General features: G+C 49.8%; 1 protein-coding gene across 2 annotated transcripts in view; it reads left to right on the forward strand.

Annotated features, from left to right (window-relative positions):
• Window positions 1-4,206: 4,206 nt before the first annotated feature.
• The window catches only part of KCNJ10 (potassium inwardly rectifying channel subfamily J member 10), a 32,753-nt gene continuing 13,897 nt past the window's right edge, over window positions 4,207-23,062 (forward strand). Inside the window, exon 1 of one of the 2 annotated variants that reach the window (XM_017864860.1) lies at window positions 4,207-4,448. The gene's annotated coding sequence lies outside the window, so the exon portion shown is untranslated. Of the gene's footprint in view, window positions 4,449-5,347; window positions 5,407-23,062 lie in introns of those variants that run through there. The other variant, XM_017864861.1, reaches the window with a different exon arrangement.

Below are 23,062 nucleotides of genomic sequence, written 5' to 3' on the forward strand. Positions count from 1 at the left end.
GAGGCAGGAAGGCTGCTTGAGCACAGGAGTTCAGGGTTGCAGTGAGCTGTGATCACACCACTGCACTCCAGCCTGGGGGACAGAGTGAAACCCTGTCTCAAAAAAAAAAAAAAAAAAAAAGATTAAAAATTAAAACAACAACAACAACAACAACAAAAACAGACACTGGGTAATTTATAAAGAAAAGAGGTTTAATTGGCTCACAGTTCTGCAGGCTTTACGGGAAGCATGGTGCTGACATCTGCTCAGCTTCTCGGGAGACCTCAGGAAGCTTTTACTTATGGTGGAAGGCAAAGCAGGAGCAGGCACATCACATGGCAAGAGCAGGAGCAAGAGAGAGTTGATGATGAGGGGTGTTGCCACACACATTTTTTTTTTTGAGACGGAGTCTCGCTCTGTCACCCAGGCTGGAGTGCAGTGGCCAGATCTCAGCTCACTGCAAGCTCTGCCTCCCTGGTTTATGCCATTCTCCTGCCTCAGCCTCCCGAGTAGCTGGGACTATAGGCGCCCGCCACCTCGCCCGGCTAGTTGTTTGTATTTTTTAGTAGAGATGGGGTTTCACCGTGTTAGCCAGGATGGTCTCGATCTCCTGACCTCGTGATCTGCCCGTCTCGGCCTCCCAAAGTGCTGGGATTACAGGCTTGAGCCACCGCACCCGGCCTGCCACATACTTTTAAACGACCAGATTTCACGAAAACTCACTATCATAAAGATAGCACCAAGCTGTTGAGGGACCTGCCCCCAAGATCAAAATAGCTCCCACCAGGCCCATGTCCAGCATTGGGGATTACAATCCAGCATGAAATTTGAGCAGGATCAAAGATGCAAACTTATTACCTGGTGAGAGGTAATGGTGTCTTAGACTACAGCAATGGTAGTGGAATAGAGAGGAAGGGGACAATATTGAGGCTATTTAGAACACAGATGCATTGATTCAATAAGGGAGATGAGGTGAGGAAGACTGAAGAATCTAGGATGGCTGCCATGTTTCTGGTTGGGTGATGATAGTGTATCTACCACGGTAGAGAATAAATGAAGAGGATCACTCTTGTGAGCAAGGTGACATGTTCTACTTTAAATATGTGGAGTTTGAAATGGATATCCGGGTGGGCTGGACATATTGACATGTGGGTGGTAGTTGAAGCTAAATGCATGGATAACATTTTTGGAAAAATAATAAGTGCACAATAAATGTCTGTTAATGATTCCATAAATCATTACGGTCCCTTTGCTTTCTCTTCTCTGGTGTTCTTCATGTTTATTTTGGAGTTCCACCAGAGCCTCCAAGCCAAGCTTGTCCGACCCTCGGCCTGTGGGCTGCATGCAGCCCAGGATGGCTTTGAATGAGGCCCAACACAAATTTGTAAACTTTCTTAAAACATTATGAGGGTTTTTTGGTGATTTTTTTTTTAAAGCTCATCAGCTACTGTTAGTGTTAGTGTATTTTATGTGTGGCCCAAGACAATTCTTCTTCCAGTGTGGCCCAGAGAAGCCAAAAGATTGGACACCCCTGCCTAAGTCCTCTCTGTCTGTGAAAGTCAAGACTGTGGCCCCCTTAAGGATCTTTTGGATGTCCTATTTTTGGTAACTTAAAGTTCTTATATCAGCCTTGCAAGCTGGCCCTCAGACCATCTCACCACAGCCCCTCATCCATATTGACTTAGGAAGAGAGGGCATTGGGAGTGTGAAAAAGAAAAACTGGAAGACTGTTTCTTTTTTCTTTTTTTGTTTTGTTTTGTTTTGTTTTTGGAGAAGACTCTTGCTCTGTCCCCCAGGCTGGAGTGCAGTGGTATGTTCTTGGCTCGCTGCAACCTCTGCCTCCCAGGTTCAAGCGATTCACATGCCTCAGTCTCCCAAGTAGCTGGGATTATAGGTGCGCACCACCATGCCTGGCTAATTTTTGTATTTTTACTAGAGATGGGGTTTTGCCATGTTGGCCAGGCGGGTCTCAAATCCTGACCTCAGGTGATCCACCCATCTCGGCCTCCCAAAGTGCTGGGATTACAGGCATGAGCCACTGTGCCTGACCTGTTTCTAGTACATTGTCTGGTTTCTATTTCTCTCCTCTCTGTGAGTAGAGTTCTCAAAAGTGTAACCTATACTTGCTGACAGTTTCTCACTTTCTAGTGGTAACTTGTAATCTGGTTCCCACCTTGCTCACTCTTCTGAAATTGCTCTCAAATGTCACTAGAGACTTTGTCACTGCCAAGCCCAATGCCTCTCCTCTCTGTACCTGTTGGCACTGTTAGAACCTCCTCTTTAACAGTTTCTCCTTCCTTGGATCCATGACATCTCACTTTCTTTGTCTCCTTCCTGCCTGTCTGGTGGATTCTCTTTCACTCTTTGGGGGTCCTTCGTCTTCCCATCCCCTAAACATAGGTATTCCTCACTCTCTGTGCCAGGCTCTCATTTCTCTGTGTAGTATTTGTTGGGAGCTACCCTGTTCTCATGGCTTCAACTCACCCTGCCCTGGCAGCAGTGACCTCCTTTCTCTCTCTGGTTTTGACCCCGCTCCACAGCTTCCAGCTCTGAACTCATCACTTCCTCTTTCCCCACCTCAGTCTCCTCACCAGGTGTGATCCACCCCGCAGGTTCCCCTATGCCCGTGAATGACCTCGCAGTTCTGATCACTTGACTTGAGACTCTAGTATGATCTCTGCAACTTCCCTCTTCTGCTCATCATGTTAAGTTGGCTTCAAAGTTTTTTCATTTTCTTTTGGTTTTTCTGTACTCCAATTCATTTTCTGTGTTCCACTTTTCACCACTGCCACGCCGACTTGGGCTCTCATCTCTTCATGCTTATATTATTGCAATTGTTTTCTATCTAGTCTACTTGCCTACTATAACCCCTTGGTTCAAACTATTTTGTCACCTCCAGATTAATTTTCCTAAAATTCCATAGCTTTCTCCTACCCCATCCTTCCCAAGAACCTTCAGTGGCTCTCCATTGCCTACAGAAACTCTGGCCTGACCACAAATTAGCACAACTCTGTGTTTTTTCCGGGTGCTCCCCTAACACAAACACTGCTTATGGTGCCTTACCTTTAGTCCAGTCCTTCCAGCTTCTCCAATGAGGCTACTTGAATGGATATTTACTTATCTTATGGCTTTTAGCGGTTAAACTAAGCTACATTCCTAGTTTCTTTCCTTTTTTACCTGAATTTATAGCAACTCAGTATGGTAACACTGGTTATTGATTAGCAGTTAAATGTTTATGATGATCAGGAATGAGGAAATAATTATATCCTTCTTTAATAAATGCTGGGGGTAGGGGTGAATTAAAACCTCTCAAAACATAGATTCAGGAAATTAAAGAAGTCTTTGGTGATGAAAGGGTTGAGAACCATCACCCTGCACTCTAATCTAGTAAATGGCACAGTTTGATGCTGTTTCCCAAGTGAACTTGTATTTTCACGTCTCTCCAGGACGTTCCCTCCGCCTTAAATGGAACAGAGTCCTGGGGACCATCTCTCAGCACCTGAATCTTCTGCTTCCTTTGGGACCTTAATCAGATGTTACCTCTTTCCTCCCACATCTGCTAGGAGCCCTCTGAGTAGAATGACCTCTCCCTTTCGCAGTCTTCAGTACCTCCCGCACTTCGCTGCGGGTTCCGGCCTTATCTTTCCTTGCAGAGAAAGCCGCTGCAGGTGGGCACGGTGTGCTGTGCATCTCGCACCCAGCACCGCACCTGGGACTTAGGAAACGGTGAACAACACGGGAATTGTGCCCAAAGATACAGTCCTGTGGCCCAGGGAGCCCAGGCCTACTCCGCCCCAATCTCACTTCCAGGCGCCGCCTTCGGCGCTGCCTGCAGGGCCACTGGGCCGGTACTGAATTCATTTCCACTTCATTAACTCGGCCCCAGTCCCGCCCCCCCGGCTACAGCTCTCGTAACCCATCTCTGACACGACCGCCTCCCTTTTCTTCCTTCTCCCTTCCCCTGTCACCCTGCCAGCTCAGCTCCTATCGCTTCGCGTATCGTCTCTTCATCTCTCTTTCTCCCCGGGTCTGTCTGGGTCTCTGTCTTTGGGTATTTCTCTCTGCGCCTGCAGCTGTCTGGGTCTCCGCTTCCTTGCCCCGCACGCCCCGCCCCCTGCCCAAGCCCCTCCAATCCCGGCGGCTCGAGCCTGGCGCTCCACTCTTCCATTGGTCCATCCGGAGCCCCCCGCCCCGCCTGCCCGGCCCCCCTCCGGGCCCCTCCATTCACACAAAGTTTGGCTCCGGCGCTGCGGAGGGAGGGGCGGCCCGGCCCGGCCCAGCTCTGCCCCCGGCCGGCCCGACCCCGGCCCCGGCCCCCGGACAAGCCCTTATCTGATCCCAGCTCCGGGTTTAAGAGTCCTGGCCCGGCCCGTCGCACAGCTCTGCTCCTTACTCCTGTCCGCCCCGTCAGTCCATCTATCCCGCTGCCCCGCGGCCCATCCAAGGGGCCACTCCACCTTGGACCCAAGGTAAGACCCTGGCCCTGATGAAGGAGTTCTGCCGCCCCGGCCGGGTCCTGTCCCCCTAACTCTCCAGAGACATCGGGGTCCCAGCTCCTCAGTCCCTACTCTGCCTGGCCTCAGCGGTACCGTCTTGTTCCCCTGCCTCCCGCCTTGGGCAGTCCCAAACTGAGCCTCCTGGGAAGGGCTCCCCACGAGGAAACTAGCCAGGCTGGTCACCTCAGCCCTTTCATCTAAGGAAGGGGCTTTCCCGATGCCCCTTCCCACTGGGCAGACCACCAGTTGCATCCCCGCTCCTCTAGTTAATACAGTGACACATCACCTGGCACCCCATACACAGGCACAGCAGACAGTGCGCCCTCCTCCCCATATGGACAGGTTACTCCCATCCCCAGCCCCTCCCCCCACTCCCCATACAGTGACAATCACATAGTGACACCCATGATCTCTAGTTCCCACATGGGGAGAGAAACAGATACTGGCAGCTTAGACCGGGGAGACACCAAAGCCTGGTGTGCCCCAGACCCCTGCCCACCCAATCTCTTCCTTCCATTCTGAGTGGCTCCCATTTTAAGACATCCCTCCTCATTGCCCCTCACCCTCACCCCAGCTGTTTCAGACTGAGATTTCCAGAAGGAAAGGAACAAGACCACTTCTGCTAGAGTGAGAAGGGCAGATTGGGTTCTATAAACTCACCCTCCAGACGGAGATGCCCCTTCCCATTCCATCCCTCCTCTCACCAGAACTAACCCAGGGCACCTGTGTTACGGAAGACATGAAGGATGGAACTTCCTGATTTGGGGGAGGAGAGCTGAACCCAGGAATGGGTAGAAGGACAACACTGGGAAAAAGTGGGGGTGGGTTCTGGTGTCTTGAGGTTTAATTCCAGTGAGTGCCCTAGGCAGGGTGAGGCAGATGGGGAAGTGGAGATGGTGAAGAAGCTGGTGCAGATTTGGACCCCAAATAGGTCAGTGCTTAAAGCCTGCTTCTGTTGCTTACCAATACAAATTCTGACTAAAGATGTTTGGCCAGTCTGCTCTTGCTGTGGTGTTTGAAGTTTTTTTCTCCCCACTGGGATTGCTTTAGGCTGTCTGGGTGGGAGGGAGATAATGACAGGAGATTTAGGGCCCCCGTGTGAGAGATGGCCTTGTTTAAGGGTGCTGAGGAGGGCCTGGAGTGGTTGTCATGAAATCAGCCCCAGGAGGGGTGAGCAGCCACCACTGAGTTCAATTTAGTTTCATCCTGAAACTCTCTCCCTAATCTCCAAGGATTTTTGAACATATTCCTGGCATGATGGTGGGTACCATCCTGTGCCAAGTGGTAGGGCTTGTACATTTCTCTGGGGGTAGACTGGGTATGGGGACCAAGTTTGTAAGGAACCAGGCATCCTGACTCATAACTGGTTCTTCAGGGAGGAAGAAATGAGGGAGGAGGGGGACGGAAGGCATCATGCCAGGGAGAGGGTCCAGGGCTGGATTGCAGAGGCAATAGGCATGGCCCAGGCAGTGCCAACTCCTTTCCCCACTGCCTCCCCCAAGTCCTTTGGTGGTGGTGGCAAGGGAGGAAGGGAGGGAGAGTGCGTTGGGGGGTGATCTGGGCCAGTCCAGCCTTCCAAAGCCCTTGCCAACCTGGGTCCTGAAAGGAGCTGCTGTTTTCCGAGCCATCCCCCCACCCCCCACCCAGAGCCTGAGCAGCCAAGTTGTCTCAGCGGATATCAAATGGCAATGACTCCACTGATGGAGGGTGGGTGGGGAGTGGGAGTGGCAGGGGTAGCAGGGTTATGGTTCCAGTCCCTCTGTGGCTCTAATGCAGAACCCCTCTGCTATCCCTTACCCTGAGGAAAAAAAAATCTGACCCACATCCAGTCTATGGGTGCATATGTTTGTGTTAGGGGATTAGTGATCTGCACGTTGGTATCCCCCACCTCCTCCATGTGCCCCATTGAACCACATTCTAGCTCCCTCCCACCTGCATCACTGTGCGTAAGCTCATTTACAGCTCCAGCTTGGTTGGCGTGAGCTACAAGGAAGTGACTGGCAGAGGACCCAGGGAGCTTCCTTCCCTTGACCTTCCTAGGGACCAGAGAGGCTGGGACACTTGGATCACAGTGGGCTCAGATGAAGTCCTCTGGAATCATTCTGTGATTGGTGGGATGGGCGTTTAAAGCTCTAGCGGGTGGGTCATGCAGAAAGATCTGTTTCCTCAAAGGATACTCCTGAGCCTCCTAGTAAAATGCTTGGTTTCTGCACACAAGATGGAAAGATAGGCTGAGCCTCCTGCCATTGGTCAGGAGGAAAAGAGACACTGGGCAATGGAGTCCCTAAACTTTCCTGCCACAGGTTATTTAGGGCGGAAGAAAAAAACCTCCACTCTCCCTCCCTTCCTCGGCCTAGATTCTTCTCTTGCCTGACTGGTCAGTGCTACTGTCCAGGCTGAGGCCAAACTGTCCAGGATAGCAGTGGGGCCCTGGAAGGGGGCAGAGAAGGAATCAGCCAAGGCACATCATTGAGAAGAAACTACAGAAAGATTGGAGAGGAAAGGGAGATTTAAAATCTAAGTGTTCTAGCACCCAATGGTGGTTGGCTGGGCAGCTCCTGGGAATGAGAGTTTGCCATGTCACCTCAGACTCTCTGGCAGGCTGAGTTCAATGCTTTTCTTCCCTCATCTGAGTTTAGCCTACATGTTTGCCACCATTCTTTATGGAGAGAGTGCATCTGGTGGCCCCTCTTCCTCCCCTCCCCCATCAGAACCTTGAAAGGGCAAAGAGAAAGGGATTGTGGGAAATGCCCTCCCGTGGGTGTCTGCCAGCTTGAAGCCTGGATTTGAGGTAGTGGGGGAAGGGAGGGACTGGCTCTGGAATGTGAGAGAGAAGTAAGAACAGAACTTTGTGGCATGGAGAAGGAGGTTGGAGAAGCAGGAGCTAGAGAGAACTGAATCAGACCTCCAGCCTCCAACAAGGTGCAGCACAGAAAGAGAATACGTGGCCATTGTGCAACTTTTCCGATGGCAGAAGACTTGGGGAAAGGATTGTGGCTGTAGCTGGAAGGACTTAGGTTAGATCTCAGGAAGCACATCCCAGAAAAGGAAAGACATTTGAAATGGAGACTGGGAAAGAAAGAGAGACCACTTTCTGGACCAAAAAATTAAACCAAACCAAAACAAAAACCACCAACTAAATCCCCAAACAAAGAAGCCATCCTTAAAGCTTCCGAGAGGAGTGATGGAGCTCAGAGCACAGGGATTATTGTGACAACTGTCAGGGGCCTCTCCTGGGTGACTGTTGCACCTCTCTCTTGCTGTTCCAGGGTTACTTTCCGCTCTGAGAGACAGCAGGCACTATGGTTAAGAGCACGGCCTTGGAGTCTGACTTTGTGGGATTCAGTCCTAGTTTACCACTTAGTAGCTAAAGAAGTCTCATCCTCACAATAGGGCTCATAACTGCTGTGAGGATGCACAGTGACTATTATAAAGGGCTTGGAATGGTCCTTAGTCTGTAAAAAGTGGAGTTGTGGGCCATTACGTTTCTCCCACCACTCTAACGTTTTCTACTCTGTCATCTTTCCTGGTTCCTAGGCTTTGTCCCAGCCCTTCATTGTGGGTTTGGTTTTGTTTTGAGATTCTGTACTAGGTTTTTTCATCCCACCCTTCTGAAGTTTGGGAAGGTAGAAGAAGTATCAAGTAGTTTAAGATGAAGTTCCTCCCTTGATTCCAATAGGCTGGGCCTTGCTTGAGGTGGGGTCTCCACACTGACAGCCCCTGTTTTCCACAAGTTTTTGCCAAGCAGATGTCCTGTCTTCAGATTCAATAAATGAGAACTGAGCTGTTGAGCTTTCACCAAATAGTCTCTTTTCCCATTCTCAGCAACTTCTCTTTCAGTCAAAGACTTCCGTTGGTCAAAGACAACCCCCACATCTCATTCCTACTCCCATGGCCCTGCCTATCACTCTTTTCTTCTTCATCCTGCCTCTCCCTCTCCCAGCCCAGGTTTGCCCCCACAACTTATCTCAGATTTATATGCCCTCCTCTTCTTGTATCTCCTGATTGGCCTGTTCATCTCATCAGCCTGGATGCCCACAGCAGCCTCCTTAATGATCTCTCTGACTCCAGTCCCCTCTCTCCTCGATTCCTTCCCTGTACCCTATAATGAAATTATCACTGGAATTGTCATCATGAAGCATCAGTTTTATCTTGTCTTTTCCCTACCCAGACACATCCATTGGCATTGGATAAAAATTTCCCAATCACAGTCTTCAAGAGACTTTATGCCTTTCTCCCATCCCCTCCAGCCCCACATCTTGTGAACTGCACTTTTCAGACCCTGTTCCTGGGGAGCATATCCCAGGCAGTCTCTGAGCCATGCTCCTCCCCGCACTCTGGGCCCTCACAAAGGCTATTCCAAGTCTCACCCCTCCTGCAGACCTCTAGTCTCCTGTTTCCCTCTCTGCTCTGCCATCTTGCTTGTCACTTGCATCTGCGACTCGGCCCAGGGTTCCCCATGCATGGCGATGTTGGAGGAGACATCTTGTCTCCCTCATTAGCCGGGGTTTCCTCTAGGGTAGGGTCTGTGTCTCTGTCAGATTGGCAAAAGCATCTCTTCTCTCTCTGGACCCTCTGGCACCCACCAAAGGGCCTGGCTCCTAAGATACAAAGTAGCTACTGTCCAGTTTGACTCTAAGTAGGACACATTTCTTCTGATTGCTTATTCTTGGGGGAGGAGCCTGACTTTGGAGGGTTATGTGAGCGTCCTGCAGCAGGTTGTGTATAGGATCCTACTGCCTAATTCTATAGGAGACCTCAAGAGAAACCCCTCTCCTACCAACAACCCCATCCTGTAGACAAGGCTTCACCCTAAGATTACAAGCCTTAGAACACCCAATTTATAGTCTTCTAAGCATTGTTGTTCCACCCACCCCCCCACACAAATGCAGGTATGTAGGCCCCAGAGAGCCTTTCTCCCCTTGCCAGGGCGCTCTGACTCCAGCCCGATGCTGGGCTTGTCAGCAGCAGTGTCTGGAGTGAAAAAGGGGGATAAAGGTTCAGAGTCTAGTCTGAGGCAGCCCCATTGTCCTGAGCATGCCTCTGGGCAGGGGCTTGCAAGGTGGGAGACATGTGGGGGTCACCTCCCAAGTGGGGTATAGGTCTGACCTCTTAGTGTGGCATTCTCCCTGGACCAGCCTCCTCAGCTCCACCTCTGATCCCAGTTCCAACTGGTAGAGCCAGGCACACTCCTTCTCCACACGTCTAAACTTCCCGGTTGACCCTGTGATAAAAAAGATATGGGCAACTGGTAAGAGGGGAGGGTGAGTGTGTTAGAGTCTAGAGCACTGGTTCTTAAACTTTTTGACTTCAGGACCACTTTACATTCTAAAAAATTACTGAAGACTCCAAAGAGCTTTGGTTTGTGTGGGTTCTATTTATGAATATGTACTGTTAGAAATGAACACTGGGACACATGAAATAATTATTAACTATTGCATGTTAACAAAATGATGTATTTTAATGAAAACAGCTGTATTTTCCAAAGTAAACACACAAAAAATTAATAAGAAGAGTGACATTGTCTTATATTTTCACAAATCTTTTTAAATGTTTGGCTTAATCAAAGACAGTTGGTTTCTCATCTGCTTCTGCATTTAGTATGTTGCAATATCATATGTCATGTAGCTTCTGGAAAACTCTGCTGAACACTATGAAATAATGAAAGTGAAAAGGGCAAATACTGTATTGTTAGCATTATTATGAAGACAGGTTTGACTTTGTAGAGCCTCCAGGAGGGTCTCAGGAACCCTCAGGAACCCTCCGAAAGGGTCCAGGGAGCATACTTTGAGAACTGCTAGTCTAGAGGAACCTCAGAAAACAGTTTCAAAAACCTGGGCCAATTGGAATGTCCTAGCTGATTTCCTTCAGCTGCCATGGTCTTTTGAATGTTCTCACTAGGGAGGTAGTATGGGGTAGTGGTTCATCATGTAAGTTCTACCTCTCTTCTACTACTCACCAGCTACGTGGCCTTGGGCAAATTATTAATATCTCTATGCTTCAGTTTTCTCATCTGTAAAATGGGGCTTTAAAAAGCACCCACTTTTAGAGTTGTTGAGAATTAAATGACCTAATAGGAAAGGGCTCAGTATAGTGCTCAATGATGTGAGATGTCATTACATTCCGGAGTCTTACCCCTGAATCCACTGCGCATTGTCCTGAAGACAGGGAGCCGCAGAGGAGATCCATCCAATGCTACACATACGAGCTCAGCCCAGAGAGCGACTTGTGCAAGTTCCCAGAGGGGGTCGACAGGGTTGCTGGGCCCTGAACCCAGGAGTTCTAAGGCCTAGCTCTATCTCTGCTCTCCCCACCAGAATATTTTTGTGGAGAGTGGAGGAGTAGGGTCCTGAGACGGGGAAGGAAGCAGACCTTACCTTTCTTTTCCCAGCAATCTCAGGTGAGCCCAGGACCAGGGCAGTACAGTGGGAAGCCTTGAGGGCAGATAGCAGGGAGAACTTCCGACACTGACAGCAACTGAAAAGAGGAGAAAGAAAGCCAGGAAGACATTCTCAAGCCCAGAGATTGTTGTGTCTTTCCTTGTGGGGAGCAGTTCTGCAAAGTGCCCCCGGCCTTCTCTTCCTGGGGCTCGTAGGAAGTCTGTGACTGGGCAACCCTGCTTTTCATGAGGTGCTCAGTTCCGCTCACTGCCCTCCTCTCAGCTGTCCCACCACCCAAGGCCCAGGAGTCTCTCCCCAGATCGCGCCTTCTGGCCCTGCCCTTTGTGCTGAAGCCCCACAAGGCACAACATGGTGCCTTGAAAAAGGCAGTTGGTGGTGCTAAGGGCATTAATGAGGATAGGGGTGCCTGCTGGGGTTCCCTGGGCAGGAGAAGGGAAGCCTCTCCCCACAGACTATGGAACAGGAGGAGGCAGATGGGGAGATAGACACATACTGGGAAGAGCTAGTCTTGGCTCATTGGTCCTTCAGCCAAATTCCCCTGAGCTGGGCTTCCAGCTCCACCTTCATTAGTTCAGGCTGAATTCCCTGGAAGAGCACAGGTGGGAGGTGACTCTTGTCCCTAACCCCTGCTTCCCCTGTAGTAGCTTCTTCAGCCTCCAGAACCACAGCAGATGGAGATCTCAAAGAAGGTGGCACCCCAAGTAAGTAGAACCCCAAAGATCCCAAACCCTGAGCACATGCCCTTTCTGCTGGGGTTGGAGAACTTGCTATGTATTACTCTGTTTTTCTTCTCCTGCCCACACAATTCCTTTGCATAGATGGTGAAACTGAGGTAAAACGTGGGAGGACTCAGACTGCCCACCCACTTCTTTCTAGAGTCCAGCCTGGGACCAAGGGGCCTGGCGTCCCGCAGCCCCTCCCCCTCCACTCCTACCAGTCCCTGTGGCTTTTTCCATTTGGAAAGTCCTTTCTGGCGAGTGGCAGGTTTGGAGGCCCTAGTCTAGTCTCCTCCCCTGTCTCCTGGGCAGTGCCCCCAGGGGAGCCCCTGTGGGCCAAGATCTCCTCAGTCTCAGTCCTGGGCCCCCCTCACCCTCTACCAGCAGTCCCCCAGCTCCCGCCCCTGGGCTGTGGGACAGGGAGAGGGCTGAGGGGCTGGCTCTGCATACTAATGTCCTGCCCATTGTCAAAGCCCCTTTGTGCCAGGGAGCTCCATTGAGGCGGCTCCGGGGCGGGCACAATGGGGGCTCTGTCCCCTAGTTCCCCCAAACAGTCACCTGCTTTCAGAGCCTCCCCCACCACCCCCCCTTTGCCTCAGTGTCCGGAGGGCCCAGAGAGCACGGGGGAGTGGGCCCTGGGCCAGGCGGGATGGGCAGGAGGCAACCCCCCCACTCTCTGGGCAGGCTGGGGAGATGGGCATTTGACAGGGCAGGCTGCAGAGGGCACACAGAGGGGAGAGGCCCTAGGCTCACAGGGGCAGGGGCAGTCTGTGGGGGAGTTGGAATGCAGGTTCTGTGAGGCCTGAGAAGGGGAAGGGGCGCTCAGAGCCTGCCCACTCCTTGGTTCCATATGCCCAGCCTGGGCCTGTGGCTGCCACTTCTCCTCCTCCCACCACAGGACTCCCCAAGGCTCATATATGCAGAGACACACAGGCATACACTCATCTCTGCGGCCCCACACACGGCTCCCAACACACACCCAAACGGATGTGCCCAGACAAAACACACTGAGCCCAGCACACAGACTGCACGTCCACACCACCACCCCCTGGCATATGCACCTGCACACCCACCCTCCCCCCACCCCACCCTCTTCCCTTTTGCACCCCTCCACGGCCGCAGGCATCTCAGCACCCTGTCCCTTCCCCCCATGACCTTGCTGCCCTCTGCTGCCCTGACACAGGTTATAACAAGTTTGCACTTGTTGTGACCTTAAGAATGTGGCCCTGGGGCTGAAAATGTCCTGCTGCCCCAGACCGCACCTGCTTATACGTTAACCATGGACACAGCCTCTGCTGCACTCTAAGCATGGCTCCCATTCCTGCTCCAACCATGGAGACAGTCAGGTGGGCAGGCCCCCTACCCCAGAGCAGAGTCAAGTATCCTGGACTGAGCTCTGTGTGAATAACGAAAGCCCCACCTGGCCTCGCTGGCACAGGTCCAGTGTGTCTGTCTTTGCCTTTGCCCAGGGCACATAGGTATTTCCTAGCCCTTCCTGGCCCTGGGAGGTAGATGGAACAGTTATCATTTTCCCAGAAAGGCTCTGAGAGGTGAGATGATGGTGTCCACGCAGCTGGTGGCAAGGCTGGGACTAGAATGGAGGTCTCTCGCCTCTAGCTTTTTTGTGTTTTTTTCCCCCAAGTATTTGTCTCTTGGTTTTGCTCAGATGACCCCACCCCCAACCCTATCTACAATTCCAACAGAGCTTTCTTTTAGCCACCTTTTTTGGGAAGGAGTGGGGGCATGGCGAGGGGAAGGGGTGGTGAGAACGGGTCTAGGAGCTTTAAGTGGGCTTCTGGGTCTAGAAAGAACCTCCGAAAGTCACCTTGACCTTTGCACTACCCCTAGGCAGAGTGAGCCTACCTCCTTTCACTTCCCACCCTCCTACCGGCCCCACTTCTGCTACGAACTCTGGATCACTAGAAAGTAACCCCACAGCCTTCTTAGCTAGGGTTTGGAGTTGGGGATTTCTATCAATTATAAGTCCTTCATGCTGCCTAGCACTGGCCTTCCCAGTTGTTATCCTATGTCTGCACAAGAATCTGTAGGCTGTATCTATGGCTCACCTGCTATTCTGGTCCAGAGCATCTTCTAGCAGTCGGGGGCAGATGCCCTAAAAAGGGAAGACAGGAAGGCCCATTGGGGTCCCAGAGACTTGAGGGCTGACTGCACAGTGGTGTGCTGGGGCCTGGGAGGGTGGATGGGGTCATGGTTGCAGAAACTCTGTTAGATAGAGAAGTAAGCTGATATTGGTTTGGTCATCAGCAAATATTATTGAGTGCTAATCTCCATGATGTTTCCTCACATCACAATTGTATGGAAGAACCTCAGGGCCCTTCTATCCTTCTCCCTTCCCCTCATCTAGAATGCTTCCCCTCTGGCTACTGGATTCTCCTTAAGCTGCCTCATCCATCTGTCTTCCTTTGTGCAGGAACATGCCTCCCCCAGCCCTTATACTCTGGCATGATTCTTTTGCCTCCAAATATTTCCTGCTGGAGAAAGAGAACTTCCCAATGTATAACTTCAGCTTTCCCTGCTGTGCTCGGGCAGTTAGTTACTACATGAGACAGAGGACAGTGAGACACTCATCTCTGAATCTAGTTCTGTATCTAGTCAGCGTCCTCATGCCATCCCTACCCCATCCTCCTTCTTAAGGGAGGAATGTGAATAAGGAATAAGTAAAAAGTTGAAAGATTGCCTCCCAGAGTGGTGGTGAGCTCCCTAGACTTCTCTGAGTGAGGGTCAGAGGCTGCTCTTCATGCAGGAAACAGGAGCCCCAAGAAGGAAAGGGAGCTGAGAGGACACCTGTCAGGGAAAGAGGCTCAATTCTCTGAATATGAATGACAGATACAGAGTACCTCTGGGTCTCCAGCTCCATCAAGGGTACAAATAAGAAGAAATTGCTCAGATACCAACAGGTAAATTTTGACTTAATTGGAAGAATTCCCTGGGCATAAGGGGAGGGATAGAAAGAGGTGGATAACTCATTGCCCTGATGAGAAGGAAAAGTCCCCCTTTAGTCACCTACTGAACAAAGCTTGCGTGGCCTGGAAGATAGTTCCAATGACGCTCAGAGCCCCCATGGGGTTTCCAGTGGCCTCAAAGGAATCCCTTGATCATTTCCACAGAGCCCAGTAAGAGCATCACTGAATGCCTCCTCCTTGTGGACCTCACTATTTGCGGCTTATTCCAACTCTTCTTGTTGGGCCAGCTACTGCAGGGATGAGAGAGACCTTGAGACCTACTAGGTGGGAGGGCCAGATTGAAGATAATGGGGTGTGGCTGGTTTGGCTGGGGAAGAGCTTCTGTGGGTAGTGATCCAAGGCTGGCTCCACAGAAGCTGGCACTTTGGGACCCCAGGGTGAGGAAAAGGATCTTGTAGGAAAACAGAAGTTGAGATGAAGAAGAAGGCCAGGGTAGTTGCTGTGATTCTGATGTAAAATAACATGAGCTACCAGCTAGCAGTGTGATCTTGGGAAAGTTACCCAGCTTTTCTAGGCCTTGCCTTCCTCTTTAGTAAAATGTGGGGATTATATGTGATGACCACAGAGGGCTTCCCAGCATGAACACTCTGTGACACAGTCCAGTGGCAAGTTGAGAAGCCCAGACTTTAAGCAGGTTTAAGCAGGCCTGGGTTCGACTTGCAGTGCACTCCTTATGAGCAGTCCTCCTGGGCAAGTTAGTTAACCCGTGTAAGTCTAGTTTCCACCTGTTCATCTAAGGGCAATGCTATTGCCCTCCTAGGGAGGCTAGGATGAAGCACGGCATGGAGCACCCAGCACGATGCCTGGTGCACTGTAAAGCCTGAGGTAGGAAGTTCATGGTGCTGTGGGAACACAGGGGATGGCAGCCCACGTTGCGGGTGGGGGCATCCAGAAAGGCTTTCCAGAGAAAGTGACATCTAAGCTGAGGCCTAAAGGGGAGGAGAAATTAAGCAAAGTGGGAGAGGAACAGTGTTCCATGAAAGAGGCCCCATTATTTGCTAAAAATAAAGCTTGGTCTGTTCAAGAACTGAGAGGTTTCGTATGGCTGGGGACATGGTGCATGCGTGAAGTGGGGGCGTACAGATAGATAACACTGATGCTAGGGAGGTCATATAGGACTCTGTTCCACCTGTAATTCTAAGGGCTTCAGAGATAGGGTCCCTCCACTTCCTCTCCTCTTTTTACTACTTCTCGTTCATCCTTTCTCCCAAGACTAATTTCTCTTGTCCTTGGTCACACAAGCACAAGGAAGCATTGGGCTTCCCTAGGACGACCTGGCCAGTGCAGGGAGAAGCTTTAAGTTCAGAGTTGTCTGCCTCTGGACAAGTTTTGGCTTAGGCCTGAAGTTTTCTGCCTCTGTCCTTTCCCACCACTAGAGAGAGATGTACCTTCCACAAAAGACTCTAGATTTCTATCTCTGAGGCACTCCTACTAAGGACGCCCACTGTGGGCCTCAGTTTCCCCATCTGCCCCTCTCATTGTAGAGAGTAGGGAGAGTGTTGACAGGGTGGGGCTGAGTGCAGCCTGCAGAGAAGAGCTAGGGAAACTAGAGAGAAGACTGCCAAGGAGGCTGACTCAGTGCCCCCAAGTGTCCAAACGTTGAAACTTCAATGGGAAGCTCAGAGGAAGGACTTCCGAAGGATGAAGTGGGTAGCACATGGAAAAGGGGGCCTGAAGGAGGAAAAGTTATGTAGAACATCAATCCTACAGGCTCTTTTAAGTCAAGAAATAGCAGGCACTGAGAAGGATAAAAGATGAACAAAATACAGATTAAGAAGCAGTCCAGAAAAGGTTCTCTGTTTGGGAAGATGGGGATGGTCCTTCCTGGAAGGTGTGGAGCTGATGAAAAAACCTCTACAGGAGCCGGCTCTGGGGGTGCTCTCACAATGGGGAGTAGCTCTTCTGCCTCCCCTACCCGCCACTACCTCTTGGGCCCTCCACCAACTAGGTCCAAGCCACCCCTCATTTCCAGCCAACACCACTTCAAGTTCAAAGACAGGAAAGTGTACAGAGAAGGGCAATTCAGCTGGGATCTGGTCAGCCTCCCCCTCTTCTCTCAGGTGGAGAACCCTGTCGTGGGCCTGGGACTCCAAGGAATAGGTCTCATCATTCCCTCCCTAGTTTCTCAAACTCTTCTGGTAGATCAGGTGACAACTCAGTAGTCTTCACCCCAAGAACCTTATCTCCAGGGCCCTGGTCGTCCTGGGCCTTGAGAAGGCTGCCAGCTGCCTGATACTCCTGAGGCTGGGGGCAGACAAGAGGGTGAGAGGCTGAAGGATAGTAATTAAGGAACTTGGCTCTACTCAGCATCCTCAGCACACACCTGCCCACCTCTTGGCAGGCTGAGATTAGTGAATTATAGAGAGGTGGGATAAAGAATAGTGGGTTGGAAGTCCCCTTCAATTCTGGGGCTAGAGTAAATCTTACTCCACAACTCACCTGGAGAAAGGAGATAGAAGGGATGGTGTAACTTGAGTATCATCAAGGCCACTGGGGTGTGGAGGGGTAATGTGAGGGAAAAGCCCACAGGATATGGAGACACGGGGTCTGGTTTTGCCATTAAACAAATGTCAGCAAGTGACTTTATGTCTCTGAACCTTAGTTTTCCTAATTCAGTAATATTTTTCATTCATCTGCAAAGTAGGATAATAGTAATATCTTTATTTGCATAAGGGCCTTACAGATTTCATATACTTTAAATCATGTAATCCTGACCACATAATGGAAGGTTTTATTGCCTCCTTAGATGAGGAAGCTGAGCCTTAGAGAGATTAAGAGATTGACTGAAGTTCCCATAGCTAGTAAGTGACACAGACAGGATGGCAAGTAGCAGGAAAGAAGAATACATAGGGAACTTTGTGACTCAGACATGCCAGGATAAGAAATAGGTTTCATTTGTTGGGCTAACTCCATTTGATTGAAAATGGCTCTCTGTATCACCATATTGAGGATGATTCTGAGGTTGTCACAAGAAAAGCACTGCGATGAATTAGTGTTATCTGCTAAGGGGTGGTGGGGTGATGAGTGATGGCTTACATGCTGTATAGTTGACATTCCTAGCCCAGAATCACCCAGGGATTCTAATTCCTTCCTCTATACCAACCAATTAGGTTAAATTTAAAGGTAACAGCTTACAAAGGTGACTAAGATACAGTCTGTGCCTTTAAAGAGCTCACACTCTCTAGAGAAGAACAAAGGATGATGTGGCAAATGTCCCGGGAACATAGAGGGAGAGTAACTCTTTCTACCTGGGAGGTGGGGAAGGCTGCACAGTGGAGAGGGCATTGGGGCAGGGCCTTGAAGGAGGAAGAGGATTTGAAAGGGAAGAGAGCAGTCTTGAGGGGAGTCTGGGAGCAGGGAGAGGGTGTTGTAGGTAGAGTGAGCTGCCTGAGCAAAGACATGGAGACAGACAAGTGGAGCACAGGCTATGTTCCACGTGGCTAGAATATGGGCTGCATAAGGAAAATATTCCAGGGAGGCTGTGAAGAGTAAGGAGTCAGACATTGAAGGATTTTGCCAAGAAGTTTGAATTTCATCACGAAAGCTGTTGGAACTCATTGAAGAATTTAAAGCCAAGCGATGGGGTCAGAATGTGTGTACTGAGGCAGCCAAGGACTGAGGTGAGCACAGTGAGTTTGGCTGCAGGAGGACCAGGAGACCATTGCAACACCTCAGGTGAATGAACTAGGGCAGCCTCAATGGACCTGAAGAGAAGTCGTGAAGACAGAATTGATGGACCTAGTTACCAATCAGATGAGGGGGAAGAGAGAAAGCAGGGGTAATTCTAAGGCTTGTGCACCTAGTGGAGAGTAATTCTGTGAACAAGAAGGAAAACACAAAAGAGACTCTTTTGAGGAGACAGGACGCTGAGTCTGAACATGTTAAAATTGGAATGCTCCAGATAGGGGGAGCTTGTAAGTACTTGGATACACAGGGCAGAGGTGATGTGGAATCCACGGAGCAGGGAAACAGTTGAGGAAGATGGAGGACAGTGGTCAGGGATGAGAGCCAAGGGTGGATGGATTCCTGAGAAACACCAACACTTAAGGTGCAGAGGAGAGATTACTGCAAGAGAGATGATCCAAAATAAACAGAGCAGTAGAGAGAGAACCCCGAGAACATAGTGTCCGAGAGTAACGGTGAGACTGTGCACACGTGTAGTGTTCACAACCCATGCAGCATTCTGACACATATGATCACATGGAACTCTCCCGTCACCTCTGTATTATTAGGCCTTTTTGCAGATAAGGGAAATAGAAACCCATACGTTTAAGTGATTTGCCCCAAATCACAAAGCCTAGAAATAGCAGAGCTTCTTAACGGCTAACCAAGGTGGATAAAATCAGTGGATTCCCACCACACCTCAATAAAAGCCAAAAGAGAGTGTTAAGAACAGACCAGTCAGTCATCAGTCTCAAGTGCAGCAGAGACTGCTGGGGTCAAGGGCTGAGAAGACGCCCTTGGATTTAATGATGGGAAGTTCAGCTGTGACACTGGAGAGAGCTTCTTGCTTCCTGTTGCTTTAATTGCCCCCCAGAGTGGCTGTGGGGGCAAATGGAGTAATTCTGAATTTGTGCAAGTGTTTTGTAGATTTCAAAACCCCATATTACAGAGGAGATTGTTACTGTTATTTTTATTGTTATTAGGTATTATTACATTGAACCCTTTGATATTGCCAATAGGGAACCCATGTATTAAATGGACGATTTCATAGAATTCAACCTAATAGTAAAAGGAGTGAGCTGGAGTGGGGGTAGGGGCTGTGAGGTTATGAGACAGGCAACTGCAAAGGCAAGGGTGGCCCCAAGGTACTGGGGAGCCCCATCCCCTGATCGTGGGGAGGTCAGTCTTCCGCATGGGGTGGCAAATTGCTGGTGAAGCTCAAAATTTGCAGGAGTTCCCTTTCACCTCCACCACTTCCACACTCCCCATCTGCAACCTGACCAGCCCCCTTTGCAGAGACTAGGGGTGGGGGTATACTCTCTTGAGGTGCTCTGCCTGAAAAAATACTTCTGATACCTCAACTAGGTTGATCCCCTCAACCAGTATCTTTGGAGATAAGTTGGGTATGGATTCTCCCTATAGGGAATCTCAGGGCCTAGGCCAAGTGATGACTGATTGGAGATCCAGGCAGACTTGACACAGGAAGGAGGTCCTGAACAGACTTCTTGTTTATCACCCTGACTCTCCCTAACCTAGCTTGGACCCTCTTGAGATTTTCCCTAGTGTCCTTGGGAAACTTTTCAGCATTTCATGTCTTAGTGGTAACAATAGGAATAACAATAGCAACAAGAGTTATTTCTATAGATGCCATTGCTTCCAGTTGACTCTTAGCACTGATGCTAATTCTTCTGGCTGTTCAGTCGAGATGAGGAGGGATGGGTTAATGTCTCCTAGTAGATGTTCTTCTGAGGTGAGGACCCAGATGGGGCCAGGCTGGGAGGCTACCGGGATTGCTGGAGCTGGGGCTGAGGAGACAGTGGTACAGCCTCTGTCCTCAGTTGAACCCTACCTAGTGCCAAGCTCCTCACAAAGGACCAGCTCCTGTTGAGCCTTGCTGGCCCAGACAATGATTAGCAGCAGATACTGGGAAGGGGTGATGACTCAGGAGGGCGTGCAATAGGGGTAGTGTGAAAGGTTGAGAGGGCAGGTGCATCAAAGAGGCAGCACCCACTTGCCACAAGAACCAGGAAGTCCTCCTTCTCCAGCCGGGGAAACAGGGGGTCCCCAAGATGCCACCCTGTGGGCAGTTCTTTACAGAACACTGTGCCTTTCTTGCAGGGGACAGAAGGCACTGCTTGGGGACTGAGGTGGAGGAAGGGGCAGTGGTCCTGGTCAGCTCACACTGACAGGCAGGGGTGGTGTCTAAACAGAGAACATCTGACGTGGCCCCATCTTTTGTCCCTCCCTCTCTTGACTGGAAAACACACGGGCAGGTCAGAAGGGCCCTGCAGAGGTTACAGACTCCCAGGAAATGCTTTGAAGGCTTTTATCCTTTCTTTTGATCAGACTATGAGAACTTTCCAAACGTTGACACAAGAGAAGAAAGGCCTATTCTTCCATGGGCCAGGGCCTCAGTGTCAGGCTGGGGCTAGAGGATGGGAGGGAAAGGGGGAAGGAGACCAGGGAGTGGGAGACAGAGTCAACAGTGATTCAGCTGGAGAGTCAGGCCCTGGGACACACACACACACACACTATCCTCTTTTTCCCCACCTCAAGATTTGTGTGCATCTGGCTCCATTTCTATTTGTTTATTTTCCTTGGGGCAAGACAGGAGGGGGATTAATGAATAAAGACATCAAGTTTGAAAAGAACCCCAAATCCAGCTCCATTCTTCTTCCAACCTTGAGGGCTTACATAACCCTGTAGTGCTTTTCTTCCTGCCCTTCCTCTCTTACCCTTCTCCTTCCTTTTCTCTTCCCCCACCCTCATTAAGAACACTTGGAAGGCCCGAAGTGCTTCTTTTTCATCCCAAAGTAACTGATCTCTTTCTGGAGGACTCTAAGGTAGCTCTTCAAGTTGGAACTGGTATCCAAAAAAGAGATAATATGGTTGGTGAGAGGAGGCTGAGTAGCTGTTTGCTCTCTCCACCGAGGCCGGGGGGACGAGTGGGACCAGACTGCTGTGGGAGCAACTCGGGCTGGACATAGAGATTTACAGCAGGAAGTGACCTAATCATCCTGTAACATAGCACCTCCCAGACTGACCTCGCCAACGTGTCCTGAAAAGCAGAGGAGAGGGAATTTGTGCCCTAGAAGCTACAGGGATGAGCCATAAGCGGCCACACACTGGACATCCTTGAAATCTCTTTTTGTCTTAAGCCGTTCAAAATTTTTATTCTACTTCATTGTATATTGTTGGCATAATATTAAAATAGCATTTTCCCTCAAAATCTGAGCAAAATTGATAACTTCAGGAAATATACTAAATTTAGTCCTATGGCTTTGAGTGCCTCCTGGCACACTAGTGCATGCCCTAGTTTGAGACATGTGGAACTAATACCAACCCCCATTCCACAATGAAGGAAATACAGACCCGAGAGGCTGAGCGGCTTGACTGAGGTAACAGCTAGTCAGTGGCAGAGTTGAGATGGGCACCCAAGTTTCTTGCTTCCCAGTCCAGTGCATGTTCCACCAGGCAGTGCTGTCTCTTAGTTCTGAGCAGCTTTTACACATCCTTGAGCCTAAATCTCTCACTCTGTCTTCAGAATGCTGGGCATGGACAGATACCTAGCTCAAGTGTCTAAGATAAGTATGTGTGTGGAGACCAGCCTAATCTCAGGTGCTGAGACATAGTGCTCAAAACCCCTCTACTGCATACAGGGCTCTCCCAACGTGGAAGAGGAAGGAGAAGGATAGGAGAGGAAGGGAAGGAAGAAAAGTACTGCAAGGATTATGTAAGCCCTCAAAGTTGGAATAAGAACAGAGCTGGATCTGGGGTTCTTAAGCATGATGGACAGATAGTAGGACAGAGAGCAAGCTGAGTCCCTGTCCACCTATTCATTTGTCTTTACCAAACAGTGATTGGTAAGACCTTCAAACCTAAGATAAATGGATTAGTTAATAGCTATAGTAGGCACTGTTCCTATCTTCCTGGAATCTGCCTCCCTTTCTGATCTCATTTCCAGATCCTTCAATCAAAAGACTCTTTTCTACAGGGAAGAAATAGGGAGAAGAATAGGAGGCTTTGGGGCTTAGAATGTCTCTATTAACATGGACAAATAGGCTGTGGGATACAGAAGGAGAATAGAAGGATAAAGTGTGGTAAAGAATTTGAAAGCAAGAGTTATGATTAGATGGATAGCATACTATTCCCAGAATGAGATACAGGAAGCTGGAGAAACATAAGGAAAAGAAGGGAAAGCCAGAGAGATGTGTAGGCAATACAAAGGCAAAGAGGGAGGTGAAAAGGAGGACAGGGATTGGGGAGACATTTTAGTGACAGGAAGGATGAAGTACAAGACAGGACAAGCAAAGAAGCACAATTGATAGAGATGAGAAGATCGCTGGGAGGAGAGTCCACACGAAGGAAGTGGGGAGAATAAAGACAAGTCATGCAAAACTAGGAGAGAATCAATGGGATCAAGCAGCCATGAAGGAAGGGTGTCACCTCCAACCCTTGGATACATCCTGGGCATCACTGCTGGTGAATTTTTCATACCTGTCTGGCTCCTGCTAACCTTTACTATGCTTAAGGTGTCATGTCTGCTTGTTGAGTGTTGAGTTTGCGCATTGAAGGCAAATAAACTATAGTATTAATATGAAGTTATGCTGGAAAGGACTTTGGAATCCAGCCAGAAAGAGGCACAAAGTTCAGCTCTGCTACTGATAAGTTGTGTCACCTGAGCTCTCTGAACCTTAATTTCCTCAGCAGTAACTACAAAGATAATAAGATTTGTTTTACAGAGTTGCAAAGATGAAATATGAAGTGCTGCTCTAGAGAAGGCATTCAATACATGATAGTTCCCCTCCATCTCTCCTTCCATT

The sequence above is a fragment of the Rhinopithecus bieti genome, unplaced genomic scaffold, assembly GCF_001698545.2.
Source record: "Rhinopithecus bieti isolate Rb0 unplaced genomic scaffold, ASM169854v2 scaffold_77291, whole genome shotgun sequence".
In the NCBI taxonomy this organism is placed as follows: domain Eukaryota; kingdom Metazoa; phylum Chordata; class Mammalia; order Primates; family Cercopithecidae; genus Rhinopithecus; species Rhinopithecus bieti.